Source organism: Nicotiana tomentosiformis, chromosome 4 (assembly GCF_000390325.3).
Source record: "Nicotiana tomentosiformis chromosome 4, ASM39032v3, whole genome shotgun sequence".
In the NCBI taxonomy this organism is placed as follows: domain Eukaryota; kingdom Viridiplantae; phylum Streptophyta; class Magnoliopsida; order Solanales; family Solanaceae; genus Nicotiana; species Nicotiana tomentosiformis.
This window is the reverse complement of record NC_090815.1, coordinates 63,120,305-63,132,140: the sequence shown is the minus strand read 5'-3', so window position 1 is coordinate 63,132,140 and position 11,836 is coordinate 63,120,305.

The window sequence follows — 11,836 nt, the reverse complement described above, 5'->3', positions numbered from 1 at the left end:
TCAACAGTGAAATGTTACCCTTATACTCCACACAACAACAATCAACCCATACAGCATGCCCATATATGCCATCATTATCACAATAATGCAAGATAACAATTTATCATCAAGAGGCATATCCTCATAACTCATCAATAAAGTGCACAAGGACATGATAACAATAAAAACGCATGGATAAGACATGACTACGGCTAAATCAATTATAGGAACTAAGTTCAAGTAGTCATATAAAGGATAATATATGTATCACAGTGTACACGTCCCAATCAAAGCATAACGCAAGAACAAGTACGCATGTGTGTCCGTAGCATATGTGCATCTACCTCCGAGGCAAGTATAGCATAAGTCTCAAGATTTGCTCAAAATGTTCAAAATGAGGTACCACTAGTCTCAACATTCCTCTAGAATGGTTTAATGTGCTCACGTAGTCAATTAATGGAACAATGCATAAAATCAAGTAGAACACACAATCAAATAAAGCATAGAGTAAGTTAGAATCAACCCCGAGTATGAATACCTATGGCACATGTATATACACTCGTCACCTCATATATACATCACCCCCGCATGTAGTAAACAATATCAAATAGTAGGAAAAATTCTCTCAACCAAAGTTGGGCAAGACACTTACCTCAAACAAGCCAAACCAATACTCTAAGAACGCCTTCCCATGCGAATCAACCTCCGAACAGCTCGAATCTAGCCAAAAATAACTCAAGAACATCACATAATGCCATAGGAATCAAACTCAAATGATAAAGGTTGAATCTTTAATCAAATACTCAAAGTCAACCCAGGCCCGCACCCCGGAACCCGATAAAACTCACAATTCCGACAACCCATTTGAATACAAGTCTAGCCATATAAGTTTCATCCAAATCTGACTCTGAATCGATGTTCAAATCTCAAATTTTCACTTTAAAAATGTTTTGCCAAAAAATCCCAATTTTCCTCTCTTAGATTCACCAATCAAATGCCAAAATCAAGGATGGAATCATGAAAAATAATCAAATCTGATCAAGAACACTTACCACAATTCAAGTGGTGAAAATCTCCTCAATATGAGCTTACAATCTCAAAATAGGAAAAAATAATCTCAAAGTCCGAAAATGACAACTTATATGCACTGCCCAGTTATACACATCGCAATCACGGAATAGCCTTCGCGATTGCGAAGAACAAAGTAACGCTGCTAAGGAAAATACTCTATGTGATCGCATCCGACCCCATGATCGCGGAAGCCAACGAGCCACAGAAGCGTGAATGCGAGCACCTAACACGGACGCGGAAGCCATGAGCTGACCTGCCTCCAACAAACTCCGCGATCATGAAGCAACGAACGCGAACGCGATAGCTATCTCCACCGCCTTACGCGAACGCGAACCATCAGCACGAATGTGATGCACAAATCGCCAGCTGTAAAAAACCTTCTATGCGATCGCGAAGCTTCACTCGCGATCGTGAAACATATCATATGCACCAGAAACCAGCAACACAAAAATCATCTTAAATGATCTGAAACCATCTCGAATCACACCCGAGGCTCTCGGGACCCTATCTAAATATATTATCCAAACTTATTCGAAAGCTCGAAACAACATAAATAACGTCAAAACAAAGCATCAAAGACAAAGATCATTCTCTTAACTTTTAAACCTTCAAACTCCACCAAACATGTCTGAATCCTACCAAATCAACTCAGAATGAAACCAAACATTGCAAACAAGTTCCAAATGACATAACGAACTTATTTCAACTCCTGAAACAATAATTTGAACCCGATAACATCGAAGTCAACTCCAGATCAAACCTATGAACCTTCCATACACTTAAATTTCCAACTTTCGCCTAATAGAGCCAAAACCTTATAGGAACATCCAAATGTGAATCCGGACATACGCCTAAGTTCAAAATCTTCATACGAACCTATTAGGATCATCCAAACACGAATTCGAGGTTGTTTACTCAAAAGTCAAACCTTGGTCAACCCTTCAACTTAAAGCTTCTAAATAGAGAATACTCTTCTGAATCACTCCCAAGCTTCCGAAAAATCAAAACCAACCATACATGCAAGTCGTAATACATCCTATGAAGCTACTCAAGAATCCAAACCATCGAACAGAATTCCAACGCTCAAAATGACCGGTCGGGTCATTACATTCTCTTTCACTTAAATATATGTTCGTCGTCGGACGTGCCAAGCGTCGTTCCAAAGCCATCAAATCACTGTATAATCTCACCATACATATATCCATGAGTGATACCACATCACCTCAATCCATATAGGATTGTCAACACAACCTAACGGAAGATTCTTTCTTCAACCTTAGTCCATAAATCTTAGAACCCAATCTCTAACATCTGGAATTTCTTATAAGATCCGGTTCTCACATCTGTACATTGTATAAGTCTAACAAAGTTGCATCAAGCCGTAACCATATTCCACGATATAATCACACAATATACCACATAACCCATGCACTTATAGTAATATCTTCTTACTACAAAAGTTGCTCATTACTAAACCCGGTATCCGTAACAAACCTCATATCAAATAAAACCTTGTTCCAAACCTTCACGACACCGCTAATGATGTAAGAAACATGTAAAAACTCATAACCACTCACCCAATCAACAAATCATGGAGTTCTCTAGCCTAACATGAACCATTGCCAAACTCTAAGCTAATTAATGATAGTCTTATCCAAACATACCTTATCCAAGTCTGATTGCACTAATTCTAGGTCCAATGATCTCATCTTATCCATAACAAGCAGCTCGACCGACATGCCACACCCAATGCCACCTAGAGCTACATACGACAAAATCCGTACCCAATAAGCAACACTCAAATATAATTGAAGATGGAAAGAGAACCAAATGAGAGAACTATCCGACAAGTCCAATAGGTACAACCCCAACAACACCATACTATGAGTCCATCCCACAAGGGAGAAGCAAAACATATGAAATGACCACAAAGAATCTCATCCTAACATAACCTCGTTGCGGCACGTAGCCCGGTCCAAACATACGGATCCACATGTAATTCTCATCGAACCATAATGCTCCCAATCATGAACCACGCATGTATCAACAACAAATACGGGAAATGCATGACAACAATCATAGAGAAACGGATAACACAATATACTACCGATAGGAAAAACATGACTAAGGTGCAATAAGGAACCCAACATCCCAAGAGCCATCTCGCTCCAAATCTCGTCACCTAGCCTAAACAGGACCACATCATATGTGTGAATAGACAAGCAGTCTCACAACTCATCTTAGCATAAGAGAGCAACATACGAAACAATCCAGGGCAGGAATAAAATCCATTTTGCCCGATTACATACCCGCTGTAAATGTTGTGCAAGAGTAAGCAAGCTCGATCTGATGTAGAATATACATTCTTATTAGGCCTACAAATAGCCCCCAAACCAATTTCGATCATCCCAAAACATGTAAATAACCTCCCAAAAGTCCATGGTAACCTCTCCATAACACATACCATCAGCTGTCTAACTCTTAACATATCTTCACAGTCCACAACCAAGGAATAGTCTACCTCTAAGAATATCCAGTCTCTAAACCTCAAGAATACATGAATCTCCATATCCGATCCCAACTCCACCACTTAATAACTGACACATCGCTCATACACAATCATCTCATAGAAAAATACCCATATAAATCTCCTGCACCACATAGCAAAACCTGAACCTCAGTAGCCAAACACTAGGCGATTGCCGTAATACTAGTCAAGCATCCGCTAGTAAAAACACAATGCCTCTCCTAAAATGCACACCTTTCTCAGGCAATACTAAATAGTGCCAACATCCTATTAAACATCTAAAAGCGTCCATGCCTTTTAGAACTCATGACCTTCCCTTCAAAATAAAACCGCAACCTTGAACTTGCAACTCCCAATTCCACACAACGCACCGCAACTATCATGCTACCTTGTGAAAATACAAAAATCTCATAGTCAACTCTGAATCACAAGCAGGATAAATACCTCACCAACCAAGAACCTTCTATTTAACTCAATCCAGAAGGACATCACCACATGCAACAACCTCTTATACCCGTAGAAAACATCAACCTCAAGCTGTGGTCAAAACCGGCATGAATTCTTCAAAACCCGCTGGCACCTAGCCAAACCATCAGGACTGGGTCTATCTAAATCAACCTAGTCACGCAGACTGCCAAACCCTAAAGTAACTCAAATCGAAATGCTGACTCTGAAGAGACCCTCTTCAAATCTGAAGCAGTTTCTTTCACCTTTCTAGTACCGCAAAGTAGAATCAATAATGATATAGAAATACCGCAAGTCTTGGCAGCATCCAATGCAAGCCCCAAGTCCTATCCATACGCAAATAAGAAAATCCCTAAACACCACATATAAATCTTGAACCCATTAGAACTTTCTCGAGAGTCACTCACCTTGCTTTCCAATATCTAATGCACAGCCAATCCGCACCGAACAACCCACGCTCCACCAGCAGATGAATATCCAAAAGAAGCAATCAAGCGATTCCTTTTCCTTGCACACTACATCCAAAGAGTATCAAACCTGAACCATCCCAAGACCCCCATGTACCAATCAGGTGTACTACATCATACATCCAACCGATCCCTTGCTCATATCATCCTCGAAGTCATCCTTTACAAGTCGTAGTTAATCCACAAGCGTCCCTTAGTCCAAAAACTGATATAACATGTAACCATGCAATCCGATCGTCGATATCAAACTCCCTCACTTGGCTCGAAGCCATAGAACACATCGTCTATAATTTATAGTACCCTTCCTTCATAGCTGCCCTGATCCCGTACTGTTAATTACCGGAATACTTCATAAAATTATGTAATACTAGTCGTGAAACACTCCAAAGACTCTGTCAAGTGCATACCCATCCTTGTGACAGTCGCACAAACTTCTTCAAGCCCTCCAAAATGGTAGTATATGCATTCCACTAAATAGAAGCCGCATACGAATCACACAACCTCAAATCTACTCGCATGAGATAACCCACCTGCTTAGCCCCCGACAGACACCTCTCTATGGCACTATTACAGTCACGACCACTATGCAGTCAATCATCCTAAGTTCGTACTCATTAACCAGATACAAGAATTCGCTTCATCCTATACATGGACAACTAAAAGATATACCAACACATCTGTATTCTCAGTCTAGAAAATACATCGAGACAATAATAAAGCATCCATAGCCTCTCATAGTCCATCCGCAGCATCACAAACTGCCGATGCGTAGCTGATACCGAGTGAGAAATGTCACATACGATTGATTAGGTAGAAATCGAAGATACATGCTCCAAGCTGAAACAAGGTCGCACAATAAGGAAAGAAAGAAGGGAAGTTTCCTAGATACCCTATAGCCTCTCGAAGATAGGTATGGACGTCATCATGCCGATCATCAATACTAGACACTTATTCATGACTCGTAGAATCTATGAACCTAGACTCTGATACCAACTTGTCATGACCCAAAATCCCATCAATGTCGTGATGGCATCTAACCTAACCTGCTAGGTAAGCCAAACTGTGTAAGTTACTACTAAAATGAGAAATCATCAATTTTATAAATAAGACTGCAAAAGAATTTAATACAACTACTCCAAGGACTGGTATTACAAGTCATGAGCCATTATGATTTAGATTTACAAAGCTGATGTGAGAAATAAATACAATATCTGTTTGAAAGTTACATCAACAGAAATGAAATCCTAAGTTACCATGAACAAAAGGTATCATGAATCCGGTAAGCTGGTACGTCTCCAAATGTAAAGCTCCGTCTTCGCAGCTACTCAGCTTCAGAATCTGCACACAAGGTGCAGAAGTGTAGTATGAGTACAACCGACCCTATGTACTCAGTAAGTATTTTGACTAACCTCAGAAAAGTAGTGACGATATTTTTAAGTCAAAAGACACTCACTTTGCAGAACCTGTGCAAAATATTCCAAAAAGACAATCACAAAATAATGAATACCAGCAGTAAAGGTGCACAAGTGGGATAAGGTAATAAACAAACTCTTCCAATTAAACATGTTCAACAAATACAACTTGCACTAACCCCCGCTCACAAAGAGATAAGTACCACATAATTTATGTGCTCAACACTCATACATGACTGTAAATATGAGCCCAACATGATCCGATTTCGTATCAAATGCCAAATAACATGTTCAAGAGAACCTTTCAAGAATCAGCTATAGCAATGCTCGATAACAACTTTCTTATCATGTCAATCTGATATGCCACCATCAACTCAACAAAAGATGAGATATCAACTCCACGTAGGTAACCCATTTTGACAATCAAATCATCAAATAATAACACAGGCGTAAAGAAGTCGTAAGCACAAACAAGAATACCACTCTCGTACCACCACACAAATATAATCAATAAAAATTGCCCCAGGACAACACATAGCATGCCCCACAATGCCACCCTTATTTCGCCGCATGCACATAATAATGGAATGCCTCCCTTATTTCACCGCATGCGCATTTCGCCATCCTTATTTCACCGCATGTACATAATAATGAAATGCCTCCCTTATTTTGCCACCTGCGCATATCGCCACCCTTATTTAGCCAGTGAAATGACACCCTTATTTACACAACATCAACAGCGAAATGCCACCTTTATACTCCACAACAAAAATCAACCCATACGGCATGCCCACATGTGCCGCAATTATCACAACAATGCAAGATAACAATTTATCATCAAGGGACATATCCTCATAACTCATCAATAAAGCGCACAAGGACATGATAACAATAAAAATATGGGTAAGATATGACTACGTCTAAATCAATTATATCAACCAAATTCAAGTAGTCATACAAAGGATCACATATGTATCACAGAGTGTACACATTCCAATCAAAGCACAACACAAGAACAACTAGATGTGTGTCCATAACATACGTACATCTACCTCTGAGGCAAGTATAGCATAAGTCTCAAATTTTGCTCAACAAGTTCAAAATTAGGTACCAATAGTCTCAACATTCCTCTAGCATGGTTTATTTTGCTCACGTAGTCAACTAATGGAATAATAGATAGAATCAAGTAGAACATACAATCAAATAAAGCATAGAGTAAGCTAGAATCTACCCCGAGCATGAATACACATGGCACATGTATATATGCTCGTCACCTCATATATACATCACCCCCGCATGTAGCAAACTATATTAAATAGTAAGAAAAATTCCCTCAACCAAAGCTAGGGAAGACACTTACCTTAAACAAGCCAAATCAATACTCTAAAAATGCCTTTCCGCCCGAATCGACCTCCAAACGGCTCGAATCTATCCAAAAATATCACATAATGCCATAGGAATCAAACCCAAACGATAAAAGGTCAAATCTTTAATCAAATACTCAAATTCAACCCAGGCCCGCACCCCGAAATCAGACAAAACTCATAAATTCCAATAATCTATTCGAATATGAGTCCAACCATACAAGTTTCATCCAAATCCGACTCCGAATCGATGTTCAAATCTCAATTTTTTACTTTAGATAAGTTTTGCCAAAACCCTTAATTTTCCTCTCTTAGATTGACCAATCAAATGCCAAAATCAAGGATGGAATCATAAAAAATAATTAAATTCGAGTCAAGAACTCTTACCCCAATTCAAGTGGTGAAAATTGCCTCAATCCGAGCTCCCAATCTAAAAATATGATAAAATAAGCTCAAAGTCAGAAAATGACAACTTATATGCACTGCCCAGTTATACACATCGCGAAGAACAAAGTAACGCTGCTCAAGAAAATACTCTACACAATCGCGTCTGGACCCCACGATCGCGGAAGCCAATGGGCCACAGAAGCGTGAATGCGACATCTAGCGCGGAAGCCACGAGCTGACCTGCCTCCAGCAATACTCCGCGATCACGAAGCAACAAATGTCAACGTGATAACCAGCTCAACCACCTTACACGAACAGTCACCACGAACGCGGTGCACAAATCGCCACCAGCCAACAACCTTTTACGTGATCGTGAAGCTTCACTCGCAATCATGAAACACATCAGATGTACCAGAAACCAACAACATAAAAATTATCTGAAATGGTCTGAAACCACCCCGAATCACACCCGGGGCTCTTGGGACCCCGTCCAAACATACGAACAAGTCCAAATACATTATCCGAACTTATCCAAAAGCTCAAAACAACAAAGATAACATCAAAACCAAGCATCGAAGACCAAGATCACTCTCTTAACTTTCAAACCTTCAAACTACGCTGAATGTGCCTGAATCCTACCAAATCTACTCGGAATGAAATCAAACTATGCACACAAGTTTTAAATGACATAACGAGTCTATTTCAACTCCCAAAATAATAATCCAAACCTGATAATATCGAAGTCAACTCCCGATCAAACCTATGAACCTTCCAAACCTTTCAAATTTTTAACTTTCCTCAAATAGAACCAAACCTTCTGTGAATATCCAAATGTGAATCTGGACATACACCCAAGTCCAAAATCACCATACGAACCTATTGGGACCATCCAAATACGAATCCGAGGTCGTTTACTCAAAAGTCAAATCTTGGTCAACCCTTTAACTTAAAGTTTCCAAATAGAGAATTACTGTTCCGAATCACTCCGAACTTCCCGAAAATCAAAACCAACCATGCACGCAAGTCGTAATATATCCTATGAAGCTACTCAAGACTCCAAACCACCGAACAGAATGCCAATGCTCAAAATGATCGATCGGGTCATTACATCCAAATATGTTATTTATTTCGAGATTCAACCTCAAATCGAGATCTAAATCTCTAAAATATCAAATCTTAAGTTTCTACCCAAGAACCCTATTTCTACTCTATGAAAATCTAGATTTATGGATGATAATCTATGGAAGGTAATGGGAATTTGTCACGACCTAAATCGGAGGGCCGCGACGGACACCTGGTGCCTTACTCAACCGAGTACTAACGTAACATATCTTTCTTATCACACCATCATAGTTAAATGGACCAGAAGGGCCATCATGAGATAACTAGAATAAAACATAAGTGAATACTAGATATAGGACGACCCAACATGATATAGAAATTTGTGCACGTGACATTCGGGCCTATAAGGCCGATATGATCATTTGTACACTCAAAACATAGGTTGATAAAGCCATACAAGTATCCATATACATGTCATATGTCTACAAGCCTCTAAGAGTACATAAATATCATAAAGGTGGGGACAGAACCCCGCCATACTAATCAATACATGTCCAAATCATACTGACCAAATAGGTAACTCTGGTGCAAGTGGAGTGCACCAACACTTTCCGCTGAGCTAATAGCCTACTAGGAGGACTGTCAACCTATCTATCGAGACCTGCGGGCATGAAACACAGCATCCCCAGGCAAAAGGGACGTCAGTACAAATAAAGTACCGAGTATGTAAGGCATGAAAAAAATATGGTGTAAAGAACTCAACATGTAAGTATGAATATCTCTGTGAATCGTGACACATTTTATAATATCACGTATATGCATGTAAATGCCATACCATGCATAGGTATATGAGTACATAACATCATCAAACCTCTGAGGGCATCCCATCATATCATCTCGGCCTCTGTGGGCGAAATTATCAATATATACCAGTTGATCAGGTGGTGGTGCATATATAACGCCATAACCTTTCCCCATATCCCATATACATATAATATACGCATATATAATTCCATTTGGTCATGGTTCAATGTACATATATAAATGAATCCAATGCATAATAAAGTAAGTTAATAAGATCTCTTGGATAAACTTTATCAACTTACGTATTTTTCTAAGACCCGTGAATAGATGATATAATAATAGGACACATAGGGAATCAAGAACATAGGCACTCCTAGTACTTTTATGAATAGAGCCATTTATGAAAGTTGTGCGTTTGCTCGTTTCGTTTGTATCATATGGATCATGCCAAAAGTAAAGAAGGGATAGCCTTAACATACCTTTGTCATTTAGCTAACCATACGACGTCGGTTCAGCCCGTTAGTACTTCAATCTACAACAAACAATAAGGGACCATTGTTAAGTTTACGGAAGCTAGAACTCAACACAAATGAGCGACTAGCTCATCTACGAAAGTTTGGATAGCACCTCCCCTTATTCTTTTCACTTTCCTCAAATCCACAAACAAGACCAATATGTCCAAAATATCAACAAACATATTACATCAATATCCAACCTTATATCCATCGCAATACATCACCAAAACAGTCCACACAATCTCATACAACAACCAAGTGCTACTTTGCGTTTTTCCATCCCTATAACTTAGCTAGAACTTGAATACACTTCAATAATGGCAACCACAATATACTGAGGTTATACATACTGATTTTTAAGCCACAACACGACATAAAAAAGAACTCCTAACAGTCCATAAATTACAACAACTGAAAACTGATTTTCAGATTATTACTTCATCAATTCTTACTCCCGCAACTTAGTTAAGGCACCAATAAGATTAAACACAACATGTCCAAGACAATACTCTTATGTGACAGCCATATAATAATATGAAACTACTCCAAACAGTCCGTAACACCACAACAACTTCAACTCAATTTCCAGCCCTTACTTCACAAGTCCTTCGCTAAACATCCTAGCTAGAACTTAGATAAACTCAAATATATGAAGGAGGGAAGATTTTCTTACCTATATAAGATCTTGTAAGGATGAAACAATGATAGTATATTGACCTTGATGGCCATTAACTTGCTTCACATCAGATCCTTCAAGATTGGAGATTACCCTTTAACTTGAATTGAAAGAAGAAGAAGATTATCAACAACTTCTTGAGAGTTTGGAGTAGGTCAATTTGGGAGAGAATTTCGTGGCTCCCTTTATGTTTCTATTACTTGCATATTATGAGGATATGTGACTTGATTCAGCCCCTAAAAGGCCCCTCTTGGCTAACCTACACATGTCCATTTATGTGGACTAATTTGGGCCTTCCCTTTTAGCAAGTAGGTGACACACCTGCTTGTCACCTGCTTGGTTAATAAATAGGTGTCACATGTTGCCCTTATTCACTTAGACACGTATCTTACCCTCATTTAATAGTCATGACATGTGTTAAGTAGCTCAAGCTAGTAGGACGGATAAGCAAGTAGCTCAAATTAGTATCCCGGTAAGCAAGCAACCATATTGTATGTATCCATTAACTCATTTGTTTTTTTCCAAGTCTCATTTAACTTAACTTACTTAAGACATAAACCTTCCTTATCCTTATAGAGTGATTTCATTCCTTATGAGCTTACATCAACCGACTTACGACGTACTTTTATGTACAAAAATATGGGGTGTAATAGAATTAATAGAAAAAAGGTAAGTTAAAGTTACTAACCCTTGAGGTTGGAAAGAAATTTCTCTTCAAAATCGCCTCTAGGTGAAGTCTAGGTATCAAAAATTCAATAAAATGAGCTAATCCTGAAATTACCTATTTTACCAGCTGCAGATGTCGCTTGCAATTGCACAGCCCGCAATTCCGAGCCACATAGTCGCAAATGTGAAGTGGCCTCAGAGATTCAGAAGTTGTAAATGCGACAACCTCCTTGCAATTGCGAAGCTGGGCTTCCTATCCCCTATCCGCAAATTCGCGGTGACGTTGGCAAATACGAGCCTCATATTTGCAAGAAGAACATGGCAAATGTGATGACTGCAGCACCAGCAATTCTAAGCCTAGCAAAATCATTCGAAACTAATCTGAAACTACCCGAGCCTCTCGAGCCCATCCCAAACATTCAAACAAGTATATAAACCTCA